At 43.6% G+C, this 13,173-nt stretch overlaps 1 protein-coding gene across 1 annotated transcript in view; it reads left to right on the top strand.

Moving 5' to 3' along the window:
* LOC144798350 (cytochrome P450 2B1-like) overlaps nucleotides 1–13,173 on the top strand; it is a 243,576-nt gene that overhangs the window by 9,130 nt on the left and 221,273 nt on the right. The gene's annotated exons all lie outside the window — the stretch shown is intronic.

The raw sequence follows: 13,173 nt of genomic DNA, 5'->3' as shown, positions 1-13,173 counted from the left end.
AGGAGGTGGGGTGGAAGAGAGCAGCAGATCATCACAGGAGAAGAGAACAGGGAGTGAAAGAAGGAGGTGGGGTGGAAGAGAGCAGCAGATCAGCACAGGAGAAGAGATCAGGGAGTTAAAAAGGAGGCGGGTGGAAGAGAACAGCAGATCGGCATGGGAGAAGAGAACAGGGAGTTAGAGAAAGAGGTAGGTGGAAGAGAACAGCAGATCGGCACAGAAGAAGAGAATAGGGAGTTAAAGAAGAAGGTGGGTGGAAGAGAGGAGCAGATCAGCACATGAGAAGAGAACAGGGAGTTAAGTAAGGAAGCGGGTGGAAGAGAACAACATATTAGCACAGGAGAAGAGAACAGTGAGTTAGAGAAGGGAGCGGGGTGAAAGAGAACAGCAGTTTAGCACAGGAGAAGAGAAAATGGAGTTAGAGAAGGAGGCGGGTGAAAGAGAACAGCAGATCAGCACAGGAGAAGAGAACAGGGAGTTAGAGAAGTAGGCAGATGGAAGTTAGCTTAAAGAATATCACAGGAGAAGAGTATATGGAGTTAAAGAAGGATGCAGGTGGAAGAGAACAGCAGATCGGCACATGAGAAGACAACAGGGAGTTAGAGAAGTAGGTGGCTGGAAGATAGCTTAAAGATTATCACAGAAGAAGAGAACAGGGAGTTAGTGAAAGATGCTGAGGGAAGAGAGCAGCAGATCCGCATGTGAGAAGATAACAGGGAGTTAGCGAAGGAGGTTGTGGAAAGGAATAACAGATCAGCACAGGATAAAAAAATAGGGAGTTAAAGGAGGAGGTGGGGTGGAAGAGAGGAGCAGATCAGCACAGGAGAAGAGAAGCTAACCAGGATTTAAAGAAGGATTTGGGGTGGACGAGAGCAGCAGATCAGCACAGGAGAAGAGAAGAGACCATGGAGTTAAAGAAGGAGGTGGGGTGTAAGAGAGTAGCAGATCAGCACAGGAGAAGAGACCAGGGAGTTAAAGACTGAGGCTGGTGGAAGAGAGCAGCAGATTAGTACAGGATAAGAGAAGAGAACAGGGAGCTAGAGAAGAAGGCATTTGGAAGAGAGCATCAGTTCAGCTCGGGAGAAGAGAAGAGACTAGGGATTTGGAGAAGGAGGTGGGTGGAAGAGAGCATCATAACAGCCCAGCAGAAGAGAACATGGAGTTAAAGAAGGAGGCGGTGGAAGAGAGCAGCAGATCAGCACAGGATAAGAGAACATAGAGTTAAAAAGTATGCGGGTGGAAGAGAACAGCAGATCGGCACACGAGAAGAGAACAGGGAGTTAGAGAAAGAGGCGGGTGGAAGAGAACCGCACTTTAGCACAGGAGAAGAACACAGTGAGTTAAAGAAGGAGGCGGGGTGGAAGAGAGCAGCAGATTAACACAGGAGAAGAGAACAGTGAGTTTGAGAAGGAGGCAGGGTGGAAGAGAACAGCAGTTCTACACGTGAGAAGAGAAGAGAAGGGAGTTAGAGAAGGAGTTTGTTGGAAGAGAGGAACAGATCAGCACAGCAGAAGAGAACAGAGAGTTAAAGAAGGAGGTGGGGTGGAAAAGAGCAGCAGATCAGCACAGGAGAAGAGAATAGATTAGGGAGTTAGAGAAGAGTTGTGGTGAAAGTGAGCATCAGATCATCAGAAGTTAACAGGGAGTTAAAATGCAATGCAATATGTTTCTCATTTTGAAAGTTTGAGCTATTGCTATTGTAAAGGACCAATTGCTTTTTGTAATGTTTTGCTGTGAAAAATTGTGAAATTAATTATTTTGTCATTTACAACGCTAATAGTTATAACTTTTGCCAATGTGACACCTATAGCATTTTGGTTTGTATTTATGTGACTTACATGTATTGATATTACAAACAACAATGGTTTGGAGGTTGAGGGTTGAGTTGGAGGGTAGAGTTGGAGGGTGGAGTTGGAGGGTGGAGGTGGCTTTTGAGTTGGAGAGTGGGGTTGTCTTTTGCTTTGGAGGGTGGATTTGGAGGTTGGAGTTGTAGGTTGGAGTTGGAGGTTTGAGTTGGAGTTTGTAGTTGGAGGTTGGATTTTGAGGTTGGAGTTGGAGGGTGGAGTTGGAGTTGGAGGGTTGTGTTGGAGGGTTGAGTTGGAGTGTGGAGTTGAAGTGTGGAGTTGAAGTGTGGAGTTGGAGTGTGGAGTTGGAGGGTGGAGTTGGAGGGTGGAGTTGGAGGGTGGAGTTGGAGTTGGAGGGTGGAGTTGGAGGGTGGAGTTGGAGGGTGGATTTGGAGGGTGGAGTTAGAGTATGGAGTTGGAGGTTGGAGTTGGAGTGTGTATTTTGAGGGTTGTTTTGGAAGGTGGAGTTGGAGGCTGGATTTGGAGTGTGGATTTGGAGGTTGGAGTTGGATGGTGTAGTTGTAGGGTGGAGTTGGAGTCTGTAGTTGTAGTTTGCGGGTGGATTTGGATTTGGAGGTTGGATTTGCAGGTTGGAGTTGTAGTTGGAGGGTGGATTTGTAGTGTTTATTTGGATGTTGGAGTTGGATGTTGGAGTTGGATGGTCTTTTTGGAGGGTGGTGTTGGAGTGTGGATTTGTATTTGTAGGGTGTAGTTGGAGGGTGAATATGGAGTGTTGCGTTGGTGGGTGGAGTTGGATTGTGGATTTGGAGTGTTGAGTTGGAGGGTGGAGTTGGATTTGGATTGTTGAGATGGAGGGTGGAGTTGGATGGTGTAGTTAGAGGGTGTATTTGGAGGGTGTTGTACTTGGATGGTGTATTTGGATGGTGGATTTTGAGGGTGGAGTTGGAGGTTAGAGTGTGTTTGTGTGTCTTGTGTTTTTTGTGTGTTGTGTGTTTGTGTGTTTGTAGTTTGCGTCTGATTTTTTGTGTGTGTGGTGTTTGTTGTGTGTGTGGGGTGTTTTTGTGTGTTGTTGTTTGGTGTGTGTGTGGGGTGTTGTTGTATGTGTTTTTTGTTTTTGTGTGTTTTGGGTGTGTTGTGTTTGTGTGTGTGAGTGTGTGTGTGGTTTTGTGTGTGGTTTTTGTGTGTATTTGTGGGGTTTTTGTGTGTCTGGTGTTGTGTGTGTGGTGTTGTATTTGTGGGGTTGTGTGTATGTGGTGTTGTGTGTGTGTGTGAGTTTTGTGTGTGTGTTTGTGTGTTTGTGTGGTGTGTTGTGTGTGTGGGGAGGTTGTATGTGTGTATGGGTGTTGTGTGTGTGTGAGGGGGGTTGTGTGTTTGTGTGGTGTTGTGTATTTTTGGGGGTGGTTGTGTGTGTGTGTTGTTGTGTGTGTGTGTTAGTGTATGTTGCAGTTGTGTGTGGGGGTGTTGTGTGTGTGTGTATTGTGTAGTTGTGTTTGTGGTGTGTGTGTCTATGTGTGTGTGTGTTGTTTTCAGTGTGCGTCTGGTTGGTTGTGTGTGTGTGTGTTGTGTGTGTGTTTTTTTTTCCAAAGTTAAATTGCGGATGTGTGAATGTTCCATAACGAAATTTACGTATGTAAGTGTTGCAGTCTAGTTTTTTTGGGGAATCGCGTAATATTTTGATAGACGTGCCTGTCAGCCAATGATATTCCTAAATTCTCTTACGTTGCATAACAATTTATGCGTGTCTATTTGGAAATCCCCATATTGGTGAAGGTGCGCTTCGTGTAAGGAGTGTCTGGTTTGCTGTCTGTTCCGTGCATCGTTCGACAGGTAAGTTTAATTATTTTTTTTGTTTGTGTTTGTGTAGTGTAATGTATTTGTTGATTTGTTGTTTTGTAATGTTTTATTTGTATAGTAGTGTCTGTTTCTTGCAACGATTCCTATTATTTTTGAAATGTCGACTGTTTATGTGTGTAATGAATTGTATACTACTGTTCTGATATATGTTTTTTTTGTTTTTTGTTTACTAGTTTTGTAATTAATTTTAACATAGTGTGTGATTTTTTTGTGTAATTGTGTTATATGTTGTATATGTGCGTGAATATTTTATATTGTTACAACCCTACGTGGTATTTTTTTTTGTTAATATTCAATGGATGTTTGTATTTTTTTATTTTTCTTTGGTGTATGTAAATTTTGCGCTGTGTATTGCGATACTATTGTATAGTTTAACATCAATGCAACTGCGTTTTTTTAACCGTTTTATTTAAAAAAATGTTTTATTCTTATATATGCTTTATCCATGTTGCTATTAGCATTCTGATTTATGTCAACATAAATGTAGAGTTGCGTACTATGGTTTTTATATTTGATGTAATTTCTTGTTAATAAATGAGATTGTTATATGCGGCCGGCTTGTTTTGTAAGTCTTGAACATTGTGTGTAATCCGGTCCATCACCCGGCTGAATAATGTTGTTTTATTGCCCCAATAAAAAGTAGCCTGTTTCACATTTGTGATTGTAAAGCTTAGTCCTCGCTTCCTGCCACATGTTTTTCTTTGTTTTGCTTGGGTTATATTGGGCTATTAATTTTTCTCTATGACATGAAGCCTGATAAACATTAGTGCATGCTGGAGCTCACTTTTGGGAAGTACAGTTTGCCTCTAACGTATCTGTGTGTGTGTGGAGTTGTGTGTGTTTTATTTGGTTAATTTTTTAGGAGGGTGGTTTTGGAGGGTTTATTTCGATTTTGAGGATGTATCTCGAGGCTGGATTTGGATGGTGAATTTGGAGGGTGGATTTAGAGGGTGGATTTTGAGGGTGGATTTTGAGGGAGGATTGGGAAAGTGTATTTGGAGTGTGTATTTGGAGGGTGGAATAGGAGGGTGGATTTGGAGCGTGGATTTGTATTGTGAATTTGTTGGGTGGATTTGGATGGTGGATTAGTAGGGTGGATTAGGTGTGTGGATTTGGAGGGTGTTGTTAGTGGGTGAATTTGGAGGGTGGATTTGGAGCATGGATTTTGAGGGTGGATTTTGAGGGTGGATTTTGAGGGTGGATTTGGATGGTGCATTTGGAGGGTGATTTGGAGGGTGGATTATTATGGTGGATTAGGAGGGTATACTTGGAGGGTGGAGTTAGAGGGTGGATATGGAGGTTGTTTTTGGAGGGTGGATTTGAAGCGTTTATTTGGAGGGTGGTTTTGGAGCTTGGATTTGGATGGTGGATTTGGAGGTTGGAGTTGGATTTGGAGGGTGGATTTGAAGCGTTTATTTGGAGGGTGGTTTTGGAGCTTGGATTTGGATGGTGGATTTGGAGGTTGGAGTTGGATTTGGAGGATGTATTTGGAGGGTGGATTTTGATGGTGGATTTGGAGTGTTGATTTTGAGGGTTGAGTTATATCGTGGATTTGGATGGTGGATTTGGATGGTTGATTTGGATGGTGGATTAGGATGGTGGATTTGGATTTGGAGGATGTATTTGGGTTGTGGATATTGAGGGTGGATTTGGAGGGTGGATTCGGTTTGTGGATTATTAGGGTGGATTAGGAGGGTGGATTTGTATGGTGAAGTTAGAGTGTGGATTTGGAGGGTGGATTTGGATGGTGGATATTGAGGGTTGATTTGGAGCGTGGATTTGGAAGGTGGAGTTGTAAGGTGTGTGCGTGTGCCTTTGTATGATGTAGAGGGTGTTATGGTGTCGGTGTGTGTGTTTGAGGTGTTATGAGTCTGAGGGTGTGTGAGGGTGAGTGTGTGTGAGTGTGAGTGTAGGTGCGTCTGTGTGATAGTATGAGTGAGTGTGAGATGGTGTGTGAGATGTAAAGTGTGTGTGATGGTAACATTCTTTGTGAGTGTGAGGTGTGTGCGAGCTTTGGTGATTGTGTGATTTTGATGGAGTGTGTGAAGCTGAGCATTATTTGAGTGTGTTGTTGTTTGTGGGTTGTAAGAGTGTGTGACGTTTTGTGATGTTGAGGATGTGATGGGGTGTGAGTGTGAGGGTGTTGTAAGTGTGTGTGGGTGTGAGCTTGTGTGTGTGTGTGTGTGTCTGTGTGTGTGTGTTTGTGACTGTATGTTTAGTAATGTTTCATTTTGTCTAAATTTATAATTTTTTGTTGTGTGTTTTGAGTACGGACAGTGTTATAGTATGTTTAATGATTCCTTTTTCCCGTGTTTTGACTAGTGTTTTTTGTTTCAAAATGGTGTACGCGATCCTGTCCCCTAACGCTACCTACGTATTTTAGGTTAGCGGTCTAGTCTTTTTTTGTTATTTACCTTTTGTTTTGATTGATGTTTCTTTCCTCCAATCGCATTGCTACGTTGTGTTACGTAGCATTGCAATTGCTGTTCCTCATTAGGGAAATTCCCAGATCTTCGTGACCGGTGTTTGTGGAAGGCGTGTCGTGTTTCCTGTGTTGTTGCTGCGTCGTTTGTCAGGTAAGGTGTAAATCTTTTAATATTTTTTAGTTTTTGGTTATGTAGTCTTTCTCCTGTAGATATATTTTGTACGTCTATTTTTCTTTTTTTATGTTTTTTACGTTTGCTTATACCTATTGTACTTGGCGTGCGTATGTACAGAATGTATACCTGGCGAATGTTTATAATTTAATATTTATTATGTATTTGTGATGTATGTTTATTAACCACTTGGGAGCTAGTAAACAAACCTCCCCAGTGCTGCGCTGTCCATTATCCGGTGCTGAACTGGACGTCCAGCGGTCGCACGCAGCACTGGGGAGGTAGTGCCCGTGACGACCGTTGGCCGACGGCAGCACTTAAGGGGTTAATATAGTCCAATGTTTTTATTTTCTTAGATGTACACTTGCCACATGTTGTTATACATTGTTTTTTGACAATGTTTTGGTTTGATGGTACTTTTGTTTATGAATCACTGTGTATTTATGTTGCATAAATCTTTTTTTTCCTGTTTCTGCTTGTTGTTTCATACGTATACTTTGTGATTTCATCTCACCCTTAATTATTAATAGTCATTGTAATGGTTTCGAGAATCTAATGTTTTTTTTATTTTGTAAACATACATGTTTTGATGCGTATGAGCTTAAACTCCATATTTGTGTCTTGTGAATTTTTTGTTTTTTGGAGGCATGGTAATTGTCACTTGTTTTGCGTTGTGTTTGAGCTAAATACACATTTCTAGTTCTTGATTAATTTCAGTTAGGCTGTGAAGTGTTTTGCCCTTTTGATTACGTACTTTTTTAGACTTTCTTGTTTTTTGGTATAATTCCCACTAGTGTTTGAAGGGTATTTGTTTGGTGAAATATTGGATGTACTATCTCGCCTAATGATAATGGTTTTATTGTTCAACTGCTTTATGTTGTGATTCCGTGTTTCTTACATGGCTAGGCTTTACTTCAATTTCCCCTATTAATCTCTGTGTATTTGTATTGCTATTTATTTGGTTTGATAGTGAAGGTGTGTGCGTGTGCCTTTGTATGATGTATAGGGTGTTACGGTGACGGTGTTTGCGTGTGAGGTGGTATGAGGCTGAGGGTGTGTGTAGGTGACTGTGTGTGAGTGTGAGTGTTTAATTGTATTTTCTTTATGACTTTTTATATTGCGTGGACTTTACCCGAAGGCGTCAGCGCGCTTCACAATAGGAACAGAAAATTACAAACAAACAAATTACAAAAGCAGACGATAACTTAAATGATGTAAAAGTGACAATTGTGAGCAAACAAAATACATGAGGAGCAAACAGTGCATTACAAGAGGAAAGAGTGACAAGTGTGCAGGTTAAAAGAGAAAACAAAGTATAATTAGAGTTAATATACTGCAATATATGGTAGGCACTGAGGCACAAGAACAAACGTTACGTAGGCAATGGTGGCACTTGTGCAAGTATCAAAAGCAAACTAAATGTGAGAGGTAGAAAACAGTGTTGATGCGCCTGTGTGATGGTATGTGTGAGTGTGAGATGGTGTGTGAGATGTAAAGTGAGTGTGATAGTAACATTGTTTGTGAGTGTGAGGTGTTTGTGAGCTTTGGTGATTGTGTGATGTTGATGGAGTGTGTGAAGCTGAGCATTATTTGAGTGTGTTGTTGTTAGTGGGGTTGTAAGATGCTGAGTGTGTGGGGTTGTTTGATGTTGAGGATGTGAGGAGGTGTGAGTGTGAGGGTGTTGTAAGTGTGTGTGGGTGTGACTTTGTGTGTGTGTCTGTGTGTGTTTGTGAGTGTATGTTTAGTAATGTTTTGTTTTAATTAAAAAATATAAATTTTGGTTGTGTGTTTTGAGTACGGCCAGTAGCATAGTATGTGAATGAATGAGATAGTGCGGTTGCGTTTTGAGAGAGAGTGAGTTGGTGATTGAGATAGAGAGTGAGAGAGTGATGTTGTTCTGGGCATAGAGCAAGAGACTGAGAGAGTGAGTAATGTTGCGACTAAGAGACATAGAAAGTGAGGTGGTGATGGATATAGTGAAAGTGTGGTGTTGATGGAGAGAGAGAGTGTTGTATTGATGGAGAATGAGAGTGATGTATGGATTGAGAGAGTGAGTAAGCTTTGGAGTGAGAGAGATTGATGTATGGATGGGGTGAGATCCTGATAGATGGATCCAGAGATAGAATGAGGTATTGAGGGAGAGAGAGAGTTGTATGTAGGGCGATAGTTAATGAGTTATTGTTGGTAGAGAGAGTGTGATGTGTTGAGCTATAGACATAGTGACTAATGTTGAGAGCGATTGCGATAGAGTCTCTATTAGAGTTTGTGTGATACTTAGTGTGTATGAGGTAAGGATATATATAATGCTTTTTGTATTGTGTGTTTTTTTTACTAGTGAATGAGTTTGATTTTGTTCTGGAGAGTGGTGGTATGAGTTCTTGAGGTATAGTGATGTTGTTATTGATGGAGAGTGTCCTTTATTGTGAAAATTGTTCATCCCAACACATATGACCATACACATTTGTAGTTATATTCACAACCTTTATTAATATAAAAAAAACAGTGTTATTAATTATTTGCCTTTCTTCAAAATGTGAAGCATGGCAACAGTAAAGTTTCATTCTTAGTCTATTACTTTCTCTGTTTTCTCTTTATCAATTTTAAGTATTTCTCATTTGCAAAAAAACACTTTATATGTTTGTGGTAAATAATGGATGAGTGCTTCTCAAATGTTGTCCACCTTTTCATCCTGCATAAACCATTTTATGAGTAGATCATTTTGTATGTCCATTGACTAAAAAGTGTCAGTGTTTACAACTTGTGTCGTTATTGTACTGATGTCTCCTTTGGTTTTTTCAACTCTATATATTTCCACGTCAGTTATTTCCTGTGTTGCTGCTGTGACGTATTGTAAAACAAAATCACAGAAGCCAAACATTAGAATGTTTTTTTGTCAGATTTTAAGTGTTTTTCAACTACAGTGTGATGGTGTGCGTGAGAGTGTGTGTGAGTGTGTGTGGGTGTGTGTGGGTGTGTGTGAGTGTGTTTGTGTGTGGGAGTGTGTGTGTGAGAGTGTGTGTGTGAGAGTGCGTGTGACAGATTGTGTGTTGAGCTGCAGGGAAGGGGGTCTGTGAGGTGTGGCGAAGTGGTGTAAGCTGTGTGTGCCTTAGGGGGAGCAGCGGAGGAGTGGCGAGAGGTTGTATAGCAGGGTCAGATTGTGTGTTGAGCTGCAGGGAATGGGGTCTGTGAGGTGTGGCGAAGTGGTGTGAGCTGTGTGTGCGTTAGGGGGTAGCAGCGGAGGATGGACAAGAGGCTGTGGATCAGGGGCAGATTGTGCGTTGAGCTGCAGGGAAGGGGGTCTGTGAGGTGTGGCAAAGTGGTGTGAGCTGTGTGTGCGTTAGGGGGGAGCAGCGGAGGAGGTACGAGAGGCTGTGGAGCAGGGGCAGATTGTGTGTTGAGCTGCAGGGAAGGGGGTCTGTGAGGTGTGGCAAAGTGGTGTGAGCTGTGTGTGCCTTAGGGGGGTGCAGCAGAGGAGGGACAAGAGGTTGTGTAGCAGGGTCAGATTGTGTGTTGAGCGGCAGGGAATGGGGTCTGTGAGGTGTGGCAAAGTGGTGTGAGCTGTGTGTGCATTAGGGGGTAGCAGCGGAGGATGGACGAGAGGCTGTGGAGCAGGGGCAGATTGTGCGTTGAGCTGCAAGAAAGGGGGTCTGTGAGGTGTGGCGAAGTGGTGTGAGCTGTGTGTGCGTTAGGGGGAGCAGCGGAGATGGACAAGAGGCTGTGGAGCAGGGGCAGATTGTGCATTGAGCTGCAGGGAAGGGGGTCTGTGAGGTGTGGCGAAGTGGTGTGAACTATGTGTGCGTTAGGGGGTAGCAGCGGAGGATGGACGAGAGGCTGTGGAGCAGGGGCAGATTGTGCGTTGAGCTGCAGGGAAGGGGGTCTGTGAGGTGTGGCAAAGTGGTGTGAGCTGTGTGTGCATTGGGGGAGCAGCGGAGGAGGTACGAGAGGCTGTGGAGCAGGGGCAGATTGTGTGTTGAGCTGCAGGGAAGGGGGTCTGTGAGGTGTGGCGAAGTGATGTGAGCTGTGTGTGCCTTAGGGGGCAGCAGCGGAGGAGGGACGAGAGGTTGTGTAGCATGGTCAGATTGTGTGTTGAGCTGCAGGGAATGTGGTCTGTGAGGTGTGGCGAAGTGGTGGGAGCTGTGTGTGCGTTAGGGGGTAGCAGCGGAGGATGGACGAGAGGCTGTGGAGCAGGGGCAGATTGTGCGTTGAGCTGCAGGGAAGGGGGTCTGTGAGGTGTGGTGAAGTGGTGTGAGCTGTGTGTGCATTAGGGGGGAGCGTCGGAGGAGGGACGAGAGGCTGGTGGCGTTGGTGGGTCCTTCAGTGGCATAGTTGTGTCCCGGAGTGGCGTGGTTGTGTCCCTAAGTGATTGTGACGTTGTGACTCATTGGCGTGGTAGTTCCCCTGCGTGATGTGATGTTGCCCCTGAAGGATGTGGTTGTGTCCCTGAGTGTTGTGTTTGTATCAATGATAAATGTGTTGGTGTACCTGAACAGCGGGTTGGTGTCCAGGAACTTTCTTTGTTTTTTGGCGTCTGAACGCATGAAAGTATGTATTTTCGAGTAAAAATCCCTGTCTAAAAGTCCGTAGGAAATAAAAATGTGTGTGCAGTAAAAACACAGTGTGAACGTGCTCAGAAGGACAAAATGGAATTGAACGACCAGATGTAGAAGGAGGGTGTGGGCTGCGTGCAATTTGAGAGCTGAATGGAACTAAATTGATTGAAACAAATGGTAAATGCTTGCATAGCGTGAAACTTCTGAAAAACTAAAGTATATTTGTCAGTAAATAAGCCTGCATGGAAGTAAGTTTAGAATTTTCAATGAATGTACAGCGATGAGCCAGTTAAAACGTGCACAAAAGTTAAAATGTAATAAGAGGACCAAACATATGGAGAGGGAGGCGGCAATCAGAAAGTTTATGAGCTCTGCTGGTGTGCGAGGTGGATGGGGGTGTTGGTGCGTAGGAGCAGGGGAGCGAGCAAGTGGGAGGGAACAAGCATATGTGAGTGAGTGGGAGGGAACCAGCATATGGGGTGTGACGAGTGGGATGGAAGGAGCTGTGCTGCTGTGCGAGGCGGGTGGGGGGCGGGGGAGCAGGGGAGCGAGCGAGAAGGAGGGAAACAGCATATGGGGTGTGAGTGAGGCCAAGCGCGCGCTGGCGAAGCGTCACGCTTCAATAGATCACATGCATTGGGAGGAATCCGCGATGGAAGGAGCTCTGCTGGTGTGCCAGGCGGGTGGGGGGGCGGGGGAGCAGGGGAGCGAGCGAGAGGGAGGGAAACAGCATATGGGGTGTGAGTGAGGCCAAGCGCGCGCTGGCGAAGCGTCACGCTTCAATAGATCTCATGCATTGGGAGGAATCCGCTTGGAATCCGCTTGGTCCGAGAGTTTGTTTCAACTACATTACTCTTGTCTATTTATCCCTGCGGGATAGAATAGTCGAGACCTAAAGAAGTGCATGCAAGACATTTGGATCAAAGTGCAAGGTTTCTACTTCGTCTTGTGCCCTTTATAAAATGTTAATTTTAATTTTATTTGTGTTGGTACTATCTATAGCAGAAAATCATATATATTTTAATAAGCTACACATTTCTGTGACTCAAAAGCAATGTCTACAAGCTTTGTGTAATTAACACATAAAGACAAATTGTAGGTCATATCGCAAAAGGACGTGTATCAAATCTCCCAAAACTATAAAAGTATACTTAGCCTACGCAAGTCTCGTTGATTTATCTAGACTCACCCGGCTGCACTTAGAAATTTGGCCTTGTTTGAACCGGTTTTTACTTTAAGCTCAGACCTGCACACATGATGAATGCTCTTCTTACTCCCTACAGAGATCTAGGCCCAGAACTGTTGTAGGCGATCCCCACCACAGACACTGTAAGCTCAAGGAGACCACCACACCTCTTTGCTACACTTTAAAAACATTCCTGACAGCCATCTTCCTTGGCAGAGAGGCAGTTGTCCATGTCATATGGCCCGGACCATGCCAGTACGATCAGCATCGTGAACCAAAAAAATACATTGACTGTTCCCGCCTTTTCACCTACAGCTTAGTTTACTTTATTGTTATCAAGCGTTAAAAATGCAAAAAGAAAAAAGCTAGAAGGCGCATATACAAATAACTAAACTACCAATAACGACATATACAGAGCAAAACTTAATACACTACATACAAATTCTATAAGGAGCCCCATAGTCTAACACAAAAATGAAACAGATACAAGTACACAAAGTGAAATCTAAGCTATCCGGTATGGAAAACAAGTTAAATATTTTTGGGACAAGAGCAAAGGATGCAGAAAATAGAGCCCGTCTGGGAGAAATGGGGTTTCGTGTGGGGGTAGGGTATTCACCTAAGCCAGGCAGAACCTAACATGCTAGTCGGGGAAAGGGAATTACTCACCCAGGATAACCCCTGCGCACCCCCTTTGTAGCTTGGCAGAGCAGTCAGGCTTATCCCAGAGGCAATGCGTAAAGCGTTTGCGCAACACACTCACACAACAGTGTCCCGCTCAGGCACACCACAAAAAGAGACTCCACACAAGGGTATATAAAAATATCCTTTGTATTATTCATAAAAATACATTAGACCACAATTCCATTAATCACTGTGCCACTATACACTTGTCAAAACATGACATAGATCATATAAATCACTTTGCGATTCGGGCAATTGTCATAACAACCCCAGCCGTGCACTACATTAAATACTTGTAGCGTTTACACATCATAGAAATATCATTACTGACATTATACATTTTACTATCACATCACTGTAACGATAGTGCAAACCCTGGCAATGTAACACCACATTCCTAATAACATCAGGGCACGAATATGAGGCAATTAGTCAGAAGAATTACCAGCATACCCATCACCATGGGTTACCAGACCACTAAGAACGGCACCAGTGCTCTT

The sequence above is a fragment of the Lissotriton helveticus genome, chromosome 12 (assembly GCF_964261635.1).
Source record: "Lissotriton helveticus chromosome 12, aLisHel1.1, whole genome shotgun sequence".
NCBI lineage: Eukaryota > Metazoa > Chordata > Amphibia > Caudata > Salamandridae > Lissotriton > Lissotriton helveticus.
The sequence above is the reverse complement of the archived record's forward strand: the minus strand, read 5'-3'. Positions and strand labels throughout refer to the sequence as shown.